The 16,082-nt window shown below is 43.6% G+C and overlaps 1 protein-coding gene across 3 annotated transcripts in view; it reads right to left on the bottom strand.

Moving 5' to 3' along the window:
- LRRC8D (leucine rich repeat containing 8 VRAC subunit D) overlaps positions 1–15,578 on the bottom strand; it is a 58,793-nt gene extending 43,215 nt beyond the window's left edge. For 2 of the 3 annotated variants that reach the window (XM_032697169.1, XM_032697170.1), the window contains exon 1: positions 8,446–8,548. The gene's annotated coding sequence lies outside the window, so the exon portion shown is untranslated. Of the gene's footprint in view, positions 1–8,445; positions 8,549–15,561 lie in introns of those variants that run through there. The other variant, XM_032697171.1, reaches the window with a different exon arrangement.
- Positions 15,579–16,082: the final 504 nt, after the last annotated feature.

Genomic DNA, 16,082 nt, shown 5'->3' with positions numbered 1-16,082 from the left:
GGAAAAAACCAAAAAACAATCTCAGCTAATTAAATAAGTGAAGCAGTTCCAGTCATTAGAGGTTTAATTTCAGCACAACTGAGTAATTATCAGTTCTACGTGTATCTCCAAATACCTAGACAACAGTAGATATTTGACAATCACTTCAGTTAAAACACCATCTTCCTCCTTTGCTACTCCATAAGAAAAACAACAAACCACCACACAGGAAAAGTGTCATGTCATCAAGAGAGAAGAAAAACCCCAGCACAGAAATCTACTGTAGAAGTATTGTCAAAAGTAACCTAACCAGATAAATGTCAGATTTTGTTGCCAGCTCTGAGTGAAGTTTTGCAGTCAGCTGAAGCTGATCTGTGGCCACCCTGGTACTTAACATTCCCACTCTCTCCCCTGGTGTGTGCCTGCGAGAGGTGTCGTGTCTTGCCCAAAGCTGAACTTCCTCTTTCAACAGTAGCACAAGCTCAAATTTGCTCTAGCTGGTCTTGAAACTACAGTCCCTTATGAAAGCACCTTAGGCATTGCTCCTACTCCACGGGAGCCTACAGGATCTGCCAAGTTCATTGCCCACTCTACGGCCTCACTGCAGCTTTTCACATGACACCCAACACCCCCTTTATTTCAGGGGGTGTTTCCTTCTCTTTGTAGCCACCTCCTCTTCAGGAGCTGTGTGCAAACTTCTCCCTGCTTCCTCTCTTCTGCTGCAGAAGGCAGGAATATAACCAAGACATCAAGGAATCAAACCTTGCTGGTCAAGGAAGCAAAACTTCTACACGTAACTTGGTGTTTGACCCACAGGCAATAAGAAGAGGGGGGCTGCTGCTGGTAGCTCTGGTATTACATTCTTTAGCAGATAGCAAGCCAGATCTAAGATCTTGCAAGTTCAGACAGCAGGTAGGTAAATAATCAGACACTGAAGAGGTCTTAACACGGATGAGGTGACAGAATCAGCAGCTATCAGAGTGTAGAAGGCCATCATCCTCTCTTCATTCACAGAAGAGCAGAGAAGGAGCACTCTGCTCCTTGCACTGACCAGCTGCACACCGGTTGTGCCCAGGCTGCTCCGGGCCACTGTGCACATGGACAGACCACAATTTTACAATACAAATCAGGCACCGGAAATCAAAACCAGGCTTGTACCAATTCAACCCATAAGCTTTAGGTACCCATCACATTTGCTGTAATGAACACAGGGGTCTGCATTATTTTGCAACAGGCTTTCAAACTGAGTGCAAACTGGGAGAACTTGGCCGTTCCACTCTGAGCGTGAAAGCGGCGTTTCTAGGATGAGACGCTCTCAGTCAAACAAACAGAGTTCATACACATTCCACATGCAGAACAGTATATAGAACCTCATGCTTTATGATTTTTATATTTTCTCACACTTACCTCAACAATTTTATTATCTCCTTTTCTCTGCCACACTGTTACTATTTTCTTTTGTATTTCTGCATCCCTCTCATGTTTTTATTTTCAGGCTTTACTATCTTTGTTCTCCTGTAACTCTGGCCCTAGTGTTTCTTTCTTTAAAATCTGGTTGGGTTAAACTGATCAATGACAATAAAGACACTCTTTAAATCTAGGTACATCCTAAAGCAACTTACATTAAAAATAAACATAGTGTAAACACAAATTTTAAACACTGGAAATAGAATCTTGTCCAAACCAGTGTATTTTTCATCTTCCTGATTTATTATTTATACTATTTTGTCTCTCACTCAGTCCACTCCTTTTTCCAAGAGCCACTTTTCCTCTATTATTCTACTGTTAGATACTTTCTTATCTACTTTCCATTGGAACACCAGCACTGATTAAACTCACATTTTCTGCAGCGCCAACAAGCATTTATGTCTCCGCATTCCTCTACTTCCTTTTTTGCAGAGCCTACAGATTTATTGTCAGAAGGATAGGAAAGGAGAGGAGCAGAACTATCAAGCCAGTCTTCCCTTGCCAACGAGGTAAAATTATGAAGAAATTTACTAAGGGTTATAAAATGGCAAACATTACTTTAAAAACTCAAGTGCAAAGTTTCATTTCCCTTTTGTTAGTTCCTCTTCTAAGCTAGGTACATTAGGCTTTATTTCTTAATTTAATTAGTCAGAAAGCAAGTACATAAAAGTTTCTGGATGGCAGCCATTGAGAGGAACCCTGTATGTAGACTTCTCAGTTTGTATTTTTAAACACCAGTCGGATTAACCGTGAAGTCTGGTTCCTCCAAGCATCTTTGATGAAGGCAATTGCTAATGCATGTGGAAAGTGTGTAACCATAGTGGTGCTTGGAAACAAAGCAAGCTACTGCACTACCTCTAACACTTCTCACTCAAGTTTCAATGCAAACACTGTCAGACCAAAGTAATTCCTACCCTCCCTTTCCATGATCTGTACACAAACTACCATTTACAAATATTCAATATGGACTTCTTTTTTAATTATTCACTGACATTTGCATTGGTTTAGTGAACAAATTTATACTGAACAATCCAAATGACATCAGCTTAACAATGTGTTCCTCTGTGCAGGACTGCAAAGGCAACAAAATGTCTATTACATAACACTTCCGTATAAAATATTAATATTAGCAGAGGAAGCTTTTGAACTGAAAGGTCATTTTAAATGATTAACAAATCAGTGTTGTATAAGCTTGATTATTTAATCAGTGTATTTGAGACAAACAACAAACCATACATTTTATTGACAAAATATGACAAAATCAACTTTCTATGTGCACATATCAAAATATATCCATCTGTAGCACACACAGCTTCAGCAAGCCTGTACTAGAGTAATTGCAGGCATCGGTGTTTTTTATACAACTTGTCACACCAGCTGAAAGGGTGTAAGTTTCCTTTCCTTCCTATCCTGCAACAGCTGAAGAACAAATATTCAAACTCATATTCATATACACATACACACTTGTCTTCTTAGAGCTATAATCCCAGGTTGGGAAAATCACAACAGTAAGAGTAAAGTGCTTCAAACAAAGTCCACATAAAAAAACCCACTGTTTTTAGCAATCATGTTGGTATCTGTGGCATTTGCCAGACCTGAAAACACTAGAGGTGTGGCAGCCCTGGCTTCTGTAGGACTCGAGGGCAATCAGGAATACCTTTTACAGAGAAACTTATCTCAGTGCTGACTTGTAAAGAATGAAGTTCAAAGGAGGAAAAAGGACAACCCTACATCTTGGTTGAGGCTTTGTAGCCATCAGGTTACATGGGGACAGGTAGGAGCCTGCTTTATCACAAGGGCTACAAAGAGCCTTCATGTTTGGCTTTTTCCTTTCTCTGTGTATCTTTACATAATGAATCCAGGGACAGGGTTCATCTAGATTATCACTGGTCTCCAGTAGATGGTCTCATTGTATTTATAAGCTCCACGTGAGTGTCACAGGTGAGACATCTAATAAAGAAACAGACATCTGTATTTAGTCAGCCTCATCCACGGTCTAATCATTCAGTGGAAATCATCAGGAGATGTGACTTAGACAGAAAAATCCTGAGCAAGTGAACAGAGAGATTTTAAAACTCCAGTTTGGGAACTGTGCAAATTTTTTCTCCACATTTATATGCACAGCAAACAGTTTAAAAAGATATTTGTTTGGAAAAAGGTAACAACAGCATCTGATGACCTGTTATGCCCACCCCTTGGGTCTGAGAAATCTTCCACTGCAACTTTCTGGTCTCCAAAGGAGACCTTCATAAGACAGAACACCTGAGATGACTAACTTTTGACAAAAAGACCGTATACACAGAGGGTGCTTTTTTTTTAACACTAACAAGAAGCAAGGCAGATCACAAGAACCAGATCATTTCTTCTTCTATTGATCACACAATACAAAATGGAAGACCACGATGAATAAAGGCAAATACTATCCTCACCCACTACTGACTGCCACATGCTTTCAGCCCGGTTATTTTTTTCTGCTTCTTAATCTGAGTTACCTTCAACTACAAAAGACCCTCTGAAAAGAAAAAATCTCAGCAACAACTATCTTTCCTCTGCCTCTAAGGGTGGCTGTATTTCACACCATGATTGCTTCTCAAGTCTTGAATATCACAACTACTTCAATCTCAGGACAAATCACTTCTGAGGAAAGAGCTCAAGAGGAAAGAAGGAAAATTGGTTTAGAGGCTACATGAACAATGTGTTTTTGTATCCTGATTTATACTTGAAGAGGAGGAAGAAGAAAAACGAAGGTGTTTCTTCTTAAATGGCTCCAACAAATGACTCCTTGGTGCAGCCATACTTTCTTCCCATGCTACTGCTTTCTTCCAAGTGTTGGGCAAAAGTGGCATTTTGCTGGCTTGATTCCAAGAAAACAAACTTTCTCCTTCCAAAGTTATCTCCCTGAACACTCTGGCAGCTGCTACATGAATGTCTTTTAGCTTCTCTACCTATCCATCTCCTGAAGGGGGACAGGAACCTGTTCTTGCAAGACTGGAAAAATACAACCGAAAGTAACATAGAAATAAGTGAGAAGAGCTTCAATTTTTTTAATTAAATAAATTTGCGGTGAGAGAAAGATTGAAGCAGTGTCAGTTCAAATTAACAATGTGGAAATTAGTACTACTGATGGTATTAGTGAGTGCCAGCTTGACTTGTGACGCACTTTTCTTTTTAACATGCCAAAGCCAAGATGATTCTCAAGAAGTTAAACACTAGAAATACTGGCTTTGTTACGTCCTAAATTTGTTTGGAATCTCTGAGGGGAAAAATCATTTGGCAAGCAATCAGTACCTATTCTTTATTATACAGCTAAAAGAAAATTGCATTCAATTCGCTCAGACCAAAAGATCTTTAGCCAAACCCATCCCCAATGTAAGCAAGTCAAACTTTTTAAAAATATAGCTCAAAGTGTTCTCAAGGTGAGAGGTACAGAATAACTTTGAAATACTAATTACAATCTCTCCTACAAAATATAATGCTGGTAACTGCTAGAAAACTGTATTTCACAAACAACCTTCTTCATATCTCAGCCCTGTGTAGGTCCACAGCACCTCAAAATCACGGCCAACAATAAACACTTTCAAGATCAAGTAACTTTACTGCAACCCTAGAGAGCCTTATGCATGTTGTGTGTACCCATGAAACTATACATATGTGGAAAATTAATCGTGGACATAAGTCTCTGCATGGTGAAGTTCACAGATTTTTCACTGCTCGTTATGAAAAAAAAATGTTTAAAATGTAAGTTATGCAAAAGCACAGACGAGTCTTTATCTAAACGTAAGGTTTCTGAGGAAAAATATTTCCGTGTTTCTTAAATCATCAATAGCTTTTTATTTTTATGTTGGCTAGGATATAATCTTCCCACCACCAAGAGACATAATAAATAAAACAGAAATGAAAAAAAGAAAACAAAAGGAGAACTGTGCAGCCTCATTTCAATGCTAGCAAGAAATGGAGAAATTTAAGCAGCAGAAACTGAAATGTTTTGTTCTTTACGCTTTATGTTATTATATGTAACATTTCAGTATAACAAATACTGTTAATTGTGTTTTATGAATATTTAGGGATCTACAGCAACTTTATGAATTAATTAGAAGATAAAGACTGCTTTTTTGAAAGGAAATGAAAAACCTTTAGAGTTCATTATTTTGTAAAATACTAACTCTGGAACTCCCTTTTTTTTTTTTTCACTCAGTTGAGAAACTTGTTTACTGAGTTCTATCATGTTCCTCCATTTGTGACTCAAGCTACTTCTCAGCAAAACAGCCGTGAACAGCTACACACTGATAAAATGCTTTAAGCCTCAGAACGTGAATTCATCCTCAGTGATCACAGTATCCATGTACCTGTATCAAAACCCTTCTCTAGCTCTTAGAGGTGCAAAGGGAGACCCTGGGCTGATGTGCTGAGTCAGCACTCTGCCGGTAAGGCATCCCAAGCCAACTCACAAGTATACCACAAAAGCAGGACCTGACACAGCAGCTGGTGCTATAAGAAAACACACCGGGGGAAAGAAACTCAGGCAGTCGTACAGGGCCTGATTCAAAAGCCACTTACTCCCACTGGCTTTAGCAGACTTTGAATGGGACCTCAATACACAGAAGGAATGGGAAGACCTAGAGAATTTAAAAGAACCAACTTAAATGCAGGAAATTTCAATAGTCACTTCTAATAAACTGCACCAAGCCACAACACACACAGCTGCAAGCGCTTCCTCCCTATCCAAGCATGCAGTCATGAAAAGTGTCCATACATAGGAGGCACAGTTGTCATACCCCTGTAGCACCACTTACGTATTGCTACGCGAGAGGAGGTTTGTCTGAGGCAACAGGCACACAGGGCTAAGAAAAAACTGGATTACAAGAACAATATTTCATGTGTACGGCTATGCGTCAGTCAGTGCAATGTACACTAGTTAATCTTTCCTGAGTGCTTTCACTCTCTTTGCACTGTTATTATACAGGTTGGGTCCTATTAATAATTACCTTCTTGTGACGGCAGCGTGCAGACTTTCTCAGTTGCTGGTACTGCTGCTTTAGAATTCTTTCTCCAGGTCTGAACACACTGGGCAGATTACTGTCCCCTCAAGGATGTCAGGACTGGGATGGATATCTATTGTGCATACCTGGATCTTACAAAAGAAATGACAGCTTAATGCTGCTCCTCTCATTATCTCACCTAGCCATTGTAAACTTTGAATCTTTGCATCAAAGTAATCACAATTGCAAATAGCAGCATCTATTTATTATTCCCTGCTATTATGTGCAACACACAACAAAAAACAGACAAGTGTTTTTTCACACTAGGCAAGATACAAGTTTACTATAAGAAGCATGAGTATACTATAAATGCAATGCTTGCCTAGACACACAGGAGAAAATTGGGTATAGTAAAGAAAATATAGCTATGGTAGTATATTCCTGGGTCAGGACCTCATAAATCAGTTTCAACCAACAATAAAAGGCTTATAGGGCATTTGTAAGGCACAAAGAATGAATAGGATCCTGGCCTCTGAGTAAGACTTGTTGAATTAATTTAAGATGACAATCAAGAGCCAATAACACAAGACTAACCTTCTATAATACCAATCTTTACCCTAAGTTTGAAGAAAGGGGTTTTCCTTTGCCTGCAGGAAGAGGGGAGGGGGAACAAAAACCACTACCACCAATAAAAACAAAAAACAAAACAGAAATAAAAAAAGTAAGAAAATAAACCAACACAGAGAAAGGTACTCAGCTACACCATCTGGGAAGAGAGTGCTTTTTTGATAGCTCAGAGCTCTGGGGTTAAAATCTCAGCATTGTTTCTGCAAATTAAGCCCTCTCACGAACAAGGGGGCACAGCCATTCCCCACCTGCCCCATTTTAGAGGCAGAAAAGATGATCCTTTCCTATCATGGCTGACAGACATAATGCTGAAAAAACCCAATATGCTTCTCTAGTTTTGGGGGTTTTGTAAAGCTGTAACTGACTTATAAGTAGCAGGTACCCCAAAGTGCTCTCTGCACCAGCAGCTAAGTCAAGTAAACATCACTTTCAGCACCACCATTACAGGAAGTACTGCTAAGACTTATTCCACCAAACAACAGGCTGGTTACCACTACCGTCCTCCATTTTCAAGTCTGAGTAACCTACCTCATGGCTCTTACACACTGGGAGCGTCCAGATGAGAAACTGCCACGGGCTGCTGGCGTACAGCACACGTAGAGCCTGCATCCCCCCAGTGACCGCAGACCAGCTTCCCTAAAGGATGCTGGGCAAGTCACAAGCCGCCTGCGCCTGAATTCGTATTTGTTTAAGAGCACTGGCAGCACTTGTAACGGGGACGGGGGAGAAATGGAGGCTGCAAGACAGGAGCTGTTGTGCCAGGCTCAGGGATCCTAAAGGAGCAGGAGTCGGTATTGCCACGTACTGGGGAGCAGGGGGAAGGGAGGAGACGCGCCTGGACGAAACAGAGATGGCTATCTGACAAGGGCTGGTTTTGTCCTGAAGATGTGCTTTATTGACTGGCTTGGGCCGTTTAATCTGCGTGTGCTGCAACACCAAGCACAGCTGACCCCACACAAAAGCCGCACAGCTGGCGGCCCCCACACGGGTCGGATCCCACCCCAATGGCCTCGAAAGGGGCTCGCTGTTGCAGCCGCATTCCCCAGCCGCACGCTGTACTCCCAGACCCGCAGCCGGGCCGGCCCCGCTGTCGCCACTCGCCCCCCGCACATGCGGGCACGTCCTGCGTGGATGCGCATCCCGCGGGAAGCACCGCGACGAGCCGCAGCCGCCCCTCGGTGTCCCACCGGCAGCTGCGCCCCCGAGCCACACCGGCGCTGGCAGCAACACCAGCGAACCAGCCCAGGCCGGTCTGCACGCAGGAAAAAAAAAAGGAAAAAAGGAAAAGAGAAGCGTGACGGAAAGCGCGGGGAGGGAGCGGTGCGGGTGCCGATGCCGCCCCCTCCCCACGGCCCCTCCGCCGCCTGCCCGCCGCCCCCCGCGCCCGCCTCACCTCAGGGACAGCTCCGCGGGCTGCGGACCCCGAGAGCCGCCCGGCCGAGCCGAGCCGTGCGCACGGCGCAGACCTTCTCCGCGCGGTCACTGCCGCGGCGCTGCCATGCGGGCGGCGGCGGGCGGGCAGAGCAGGGGGCGGCGGGGCGGGATGGGCTCCGGGCAGCTCCTACCAGCGCCCTGCAACGCGCACCCGCATGGCTCGGCGAGCGGACAGCACCGGCTGCCGGCGGCGGCGGGGCCGGACGGGCGGGCGGCGGCCAATGGCTCCCGCGGCGCCGCGCATGTGAGGGCCGGGCAGGGCCGGCCCCGCCCGCCCCTCGCCCCCCGCGCAGCCGCCGCGCTCAGGTGGCCGCGGGCCCCGCGCCCCCGGCGACGGGGCGAGCGGGGGGTGAGTTCCCGTGCGGGGACGCCGGGCGGCGTCCGCGGGGCGCAGCGGGAGCGAGAACGCCTCGTGGCAAAGCCAGGCGTTTGTTTTCGTTGTGCAGGTAAATGAAACCTAGTGCGTGAGGTGAATAAAACAGCGACAAGTTGAAATTGCGTGGTTTAATTACTAAAATATTACCGGGAGGGAGAAAAAAGTTAATTTTCTTGTATCTGCCTTGAGCCCTTGAGGGAACCAGAAAGTCGAAGGCGGTGTTAGCCTGGGCGGGGGGCGGCACCGCTGGGATTGCAGGGACTGATTCCTCCCCGGCGGCTCCAGAGGCTGAACACAGCGGGCTGAGGAAGCCGAACTGACCCTGATCCTCACCTCAAAATCCATTAGAAACTTTTTTCCTCCTTTAACTGAAAAAAACACCGATATACTGAAGTACTTGTGGAACACTGGCCCGACAACTGACCAGACCTGCATGTCTTTAACTAGAACTGGGTGTAATCTATTATGTTCGAAACTACGTTGGTCTTGACCAAGAATGGAATTAAAAAAAACACAAAAAAAAAAAAAAAAAAAAAAAAAAAAACACAAACAAAAACCCCTAAAACTCATCTTTTCCAAATTTTATTTCCTCACCATGATTTCTAGGAACTGGAGATGAGAACTGATCTTTTGGTGCTTGTTCAGAATAGTTTTATGGCCCTTTAAAGATTGAGAATCTCCTCTTTATATTTTTAGATGCATTTTTAATCAGACCTTCTGGTCTAAATGACTGTTAGATGTATCTAAGGTTACAAATAAAAGCACTTCTTAGCAGCAATTCACTTCTGAGACCAAAGAAAATCAGGCCAGCTTGTCCTGCTCTCAGCTGTTCAGCACTATTTTCATACCAGAGTTTTCATCTGGTGGAGAATTTTAGCAGAGCTCAAATTTAGTCTAATGAGCTGTCAATTATTTTCAGCTTTGATTTTTAATATCTTCATTTGGCCTTTTGGTTATTTTCTTCCCTGAGATCATCATCACTTACGTTATTTTTGGCCAGCATTTTAGACCTCACTGTTTCTTCAATAAGGTGAATTTATTATCTATTTATTTACTTCTGCTCTGACCCAGTGACCAAGCCACATAGGGTGTGTAATCCTGGGGCTCCACATTGAGGGAGGGTTTACAGAGATAAAAGCAGTCCAATCTGGTAAACATCAAGGCAAGTGAAAACAGATAATAACAAGAGCTGCTGGCTGGGAAATCCTGACTCAAAGGCAGCTGGCAGAGAAATTCAAGCGGAAGAAAAAGGATTTTTTCAGATGCCAGAGCTGGTCAGAGCTGGCTGAATCTACATTCACTTAGCAATCAAGACACTTTGCCAAGCTGAGGCACACCAGCAAAACAAACAAATAGCTCTGGGGAGTTGAGAGAGAAGACACCTGGAACTGGGCAGACAGAGATCCAATTAAGATTCCCTTTCTGACTGGGCAAACACAAGTGTGAAGAACTTACCTCCTACAGAACATATGCTGGGTTACTTGTTTGTTTTGGTTTCTTTTTTCCTTGTTTTGATATGGATTTAAAGGTAATGCAAAGGAGTTTTAATTTAAAACTCTTTACGTTCCTCCCTTTCAAACTTCTCTAGCAAAGACCTCCCCCACTGTCTCGGGTTTGGTCTTCTCCGGGCTCAAGCCTGAGTGCTTTTGGCCAGCTCTTTCTCGATTGCTGTTTCTGGCTCTGATCACCTCAGACATGCTGAGGTGGGACGGAAGAGAGAAGAGGGGAGTTAAAAACCTGAAAGAGCTCCACTTGGGACAAATATACATACCAGCTGTTCTGTTATCCTGCTATAGTCTATAGGGTTGTTTCAGCAGAAGTACAAATCAGCCAGCTCCAAGTTACTCCATGTAATAAAGGAGATGCCAGAAAAACAGAGGCAGTGGGGGGAAATGGCTTCTTTCTGCTTGCATGGTTTTGACGTTGGCCCTTTACAATTAAAATAAGCTAATATTGTTATTTTGATCTATGGCTCAGAGGACTGAATTAGTGATTACATTAAGAAGCAATAGCAATGCAGCCATATGCCTCACAGGATAAATTAATCCTGTTTGTTTTTACAACTGCATTTTAGTTTCAATTTTTCAAATTCCATAACCTTGACTAGCCAAATATGTCATATTTTTCAACCTTATTATTGTCCCCATTTGCATATAATTAAAAAATTTCAGAAAAATCAGCCCTCCAACAGAGTTATGGCTTTGGCCAGGCTGAAAGCTGATAATTTATTCTGACATGATTTCCAGTTCTTTTCTTTTTCACTCAAACAGCTGTCCTTTGCATCTCAGATATGCCTGCTTGACGTTGTCCAGTGGGTGTCCAAGTTCAGTCCAAGGGAGCCAGGTGTAAAAGGGACACCAGCAGAAGGTGAACATAAGGAAGAGATAGTGCCAAAAATAGAGAGTGCCAGTGGTTTCTCGGAAAACAGTGCGGAAATTCCATACTAGGAAGTATTTCAGTCCTGGCTTCAAGTAGGCTGATAAATTTTTCTCCCAAGCAAATTTAAGATGAAGGGGAATCTTAATATTGTAGATTGGACAAGATGACCTTTAAAGGTCCCTTCCAACTCAAACTATTCTATGATTCTATGATTAAGAAGTAAATGAGGTAGTTACTTGGGAAGAAGTGCGGATGGCTACATAGAAGAGAGAGACAGTCAGGGAACCGGCTTTCCCTTCTCCAGAAACAGGGCAATTTGGCTTCATGCAATGGGCAAAGCTTGAAGGGGAAGACTCCAGTTTAAATGAGGAGGAGGATGCATGAGTCATTTCACTTGGCTATTGGCCACCTGTTCTCAAGAAAAGGGTTTCTAAGTGCTGAACAGTTCAACCTGTGGTGTTCATCTAGGACATGGGCAGGGAGATGGGGTTAGGGCTGCAGTCAGACTTGTCAGCCCCGATCTGCCACTTCCCATCCACTCACCCACCCACCCATTAGTGCCCCCTCTGCACTACGCACCCTGCCACAGCAGCACTGAGGCTGACTTTCCAGGCAAAATTAGGCAATGTGTTGGCAGCTGTTTCTTTGCCCTGCAATCAGATGATGCTGGCAAGGACCTTCTTTGCATTTGCCCACAGCTGGCTGTGGAGAGCCTGTTGCATGGAGAGTCAACCATGGGGTGAGGGGTTCAGGGCCTCTGCTCTTCCAGAGAGGAGAAGAAAGCCTGTCACCTGAGGGCTGTGATGCTGCACTGCAAGACTGCTGCAGCTCAGTCTGCCCCATCACTAGGATACAATGTCAAAGCTTTCAAAAGTCCAACTAAGTTACGTCAGACAATCCTCCTTTAACTACCATTTTACTAATAAAGATACTGAAGCAAAAAAGCATGTTTTTCCACTATAAAGAGCATTGCAAAACTTTGTCCCTACCATGCTGTGTTATCACTTTTCCTGAAGACACTTAGCTGTTATGCTTATTTTCAAACACCCGGCACAGCAGCCTCTGTGGAGGCCTTGCGAGCTAGCCTGTTCTGCTCCAGAGCTGGGACTCTCCCAGCTTCTGAACTTCCTGGTTGGAAAAAAGTCACTCCTTACCTTGTCTTTGTGCTGAAAAGAGAAGGGGTCTCTGTATCTTAATCATCATCAGAATGGCTGTTTTAGATAAACAGCAGTTTCTTCCCCCTTCTAATTATGTCCAGAACTCCACAATGTGCTCACGAGTTCTATTTAATTTGTGATAATACAAATGCAGTCACCAATGTGCAATATGGCTGTCTGAATACGGAACAGAGATTTGGGGGATGAGGCCTTATTCTTAGCAAGTATCTTTGTATTTTTAAACAAGAGCAGCAGCCGTGATGATGTTCATTGTAAGCAGCACGTGTCATCACGCTGCAGCTCACCAAAGGAACAACACATGCTGGCTGCTTCTGATTACACAGAAGACCTAGTTTTCACGAGTTCTCACATTTCATCCAGTGGATGAAATCAGATGGCAAATCTGTTTCATTCTGTACTTATCAATAAAGGACTATAAATTCACAAAACACACAGCATCATATGAGATGGAAGGGAGGCATGGCAGGAAGGCAGGAAGCTGTGCTGCAGGCAAACCTGCCCTTCACCCCTGCAGCTTGCCTGAGCAGGACTTTAATTTGGCAGAAGCAGGAATAAGATTGTGCATTGCTTGATCAACCCAAATAGAGCCTGTGTCAGTCAAATGTAGTGCCTGCTAACACAGCATCTTCATACTCAGATCCCAGCTCAGTAGTGCACCAGGTAAGAACCACCACCGAGGTGTTGAGTACCTTCAGATCTTTAGAGCCAGTGGGCTGGGAGGAGGGGGTTAGTTTGTGTTGGTCCACTTAATCTACTTAGCTCTTCCTATTTTCCTAATTTTGCACTTTACTACTTCTGTTATCTACCTCTTCTGCTCATCATGGTTTCCACAAACACTAAAAAAGCATGAAGACTGAATAGGAAATAAAAATTAAAAACCTGTCATAATCAGAATTAGCAGGGTAAGACCAAAAGAAGCTTTCAGCTGTCAGTTTGTCCAGCCCTGTTCATGAGAACAATTTCCCTGCCTCCCCCTGGGACATATCAGTCTGTTATTTCTTTCTTCAAATCATGCCTGAAAGCTATTCTTCCCCCTTCAGATCTCAAGTGGTTTTCTCAGTGAAATGGCTGTGGCTCCATGTGCAAATGGCTTGACACAAACCCTAAGTGCCCTACCTGGATCTAGGACAATGGTGGTCTTTAAAGAAATGGCAAAACAGTTATCTTCAGAGTACTGAGCTATACCTGTGCTAGCACTTAACCTTTACTTCCCAATCACACAGGTACAATAGTTAGAGCTTGCTGATTTTGTTACTCCTTTAGAAGAAGTTTTCTTAAAATAGCCTAGCCACAAGGATGTAATGAGGTGCACAGCTGGACAAAGATTTCTGAGCAGCAGGAGGAAAAAGAAGGAACGTTTGTGGGACCAAAATGCTCAGAGCCTGCAAATGACTGATCTCCAGTCATTCAAATGGCTGAAGATTAAGGACTCACCCAGCTAGATCATACAAAAACTCCACCAAAAGTTGAGGAAGACCAGGCAAAAACAGCAGAAAAAAAGGGATAAGAGAATAATAATATATCATTAATTTCTTACATGCTGCATCTTCTCTTTGCCTTCCTGTTTTGCCATGGAGCAAAGAAACCACCATTCACTCTGTAGAAGAAGAGCATAGAACTCTTATTTTAAAATGGAGCTCCTTAATCAGGGACCCAGAGGGACTTGGAGCTCTTTTCTCACCTCAAGAACTGCAAAAGGGCTGCTTTTTTTTTGTGCCTGGGAGCCTACAGAACCCAGGCTTGCCAGCACAGCACTAAAAAAAGTTGATTTTGCTTGAAATGATATTAATCTTTTCACATTAACTGCAGCATATTCTGCTAGTTATGTGTACAAATTATAGATCAAACAAAATCAATCGCTCCATTCTAGAGATTCTACCCAAGGGAAAACATAACAACAACATGATATAGCTTCACCTCTAAAATCCTCTTCTCAATACTTTTTCAAATACAATGACAGCAAACCAAAGTATTCCAGTCGCTAAAGCTTCTACAATTAAATATCCACTGTCAATCTAGCATCACACTATCCACTCTAACATTACATACCTTAAAGATTCCAAGTATTCCTATGATTCCTATCCACAGCCACTGTGGCAATCAGCATGCTTATTTAAACCTGCCTCATCTCCTGTTCCAAAGACTTATATAAGGGAAGAGTATTGGACACATGCAGTGACAGGGAAGAAGGTTACTGTGATGTCCCAATCATTCTGTTTCTCTGTGTTTACCTTGAATACAAATTAACTGGGGAAAGCACTGGTAATATTTTTATGTATTACAGGACACTGCCAAAATTGTATAGCCACCACAAAACATCTATCTCCCCCAGCCTCAAATACCTTCAAGTTTTTTTATCACCATTTGGAAATAGGTACAGGGAGAAGGAAGGTCTGATCATGCCTTAACTCAAAATAACATTTTGCTTTGTCAGGTTAATTATACGTTCTGACATCAAAAACTGAAATTAGCAGGCAGTTTTCCCCTGGGTTGCCCGGCGACTGTAGAATGAATCATGCCCATTCTTGTGCTGCACCCAGGACCACGGGGAACAAGGGATGAGAAGACGAGAATATTTATTTTCTTGCTCAGATTCTGTGGCTAGGGAATCATATCCACACTCTGGCTTTGTAGGGGCTGTGATGTGGCTAGTTGGTATTGCTGTCATCCCCAGTGTGACAGAAATGGCCATCAACTTCCAACGGGTGCATTTACACTGCCACAAAGGCATATTCAATGCTTTGCTTTGATGCTGGTGTGAATTCATGGCACTAGAGTTTCTCAAAATGTCGCTGAAACTTTCTGAAATTAATTTGACTTGAGAACTGTGTTCAACACGGGGCATTCTCCTTGGAAAAAAAATGGAGCCAGACCTTTTTAGCATTTAGATACACTGAAAACACTCTCCAAGTAACTAAGATACGCTCCTCCTCCTAACAGCTATTTAGCACCAGGTACCCTGAAGTTAGCCTAAGTCTTAAATCTTACAAGAGAAAGAGCACCCAGACACTTCTTTTTCGTGTCTCCTTCTTGTCTTCTTATACCTACAGATTTTCTGGCATTTCATTTCCATGGTGGCTGCTTTTCAACTACTCCCTCTCTCAGGCCCCGTTCCCCCTTTATGCTGTTAAAAGCTCCTTACCTAGTGCAGCAAAGCCTCTGCCCAAGCCCAGCCCGTCTCCCTCCTTCCCGGGGCTGCTCCTGCCGGGCTTAGCCTGCTCCTCTTCCTTTCCCGGAGCTCCCTCTGCTGTCGGATGCAGCTGCACTGCCAAGCGCAGCTGGCAGATCTGCTCAGACAGGCGGCTCCTGGGGTGGGAGCAGCCCGAACAGCATGGCCTGTCAGGGTCAGCCTCCTCCTGCCAGCTGTCTCCTCGTAAAGGGAAAAGGAGCAGCATCCTTGCTCGACACACTGCAGGGATGTTCTCTCTGTCAGCGCGTTAGGAGACGACTTCTTTGAACAGAAGAATTGGCCTTTGTACTCTGTCTCCAGCTGTTTAGCGTAGGACATGAGCATAATGCTGCAGAGTAGCTGCAGACCCAAAGCAATTAAATACAGGAGATACTATAGGAGAGGAAGGGAAAATTCTGCCAAAAATTAATGAGTGAAGAAACAATAATAAGGCCCCAGCCTATAAAAAACACACGCTTTTTCTGCCTGGTGTA

Source organism: Chiroxiphia lanceolata, chromosome 9, assembly GCF_009829145.1.
Source record: "Chiroxiphia lanceolata isolate bChiLan1 chromosome 9, bChiLan1.pri, whole genome shotgun sequence".
NCBI lineage: Eukaryota > Metazoa > Chordata > Aves > Passeriformes > Pipridae > Chiroxiphia > Chiroxiphia lanceolata.
The sequence above is the reverse complement of the archived record's forward strand: the minus strand, read 5'-3'. Positions and strand labels throughout refer to the sequence as shown.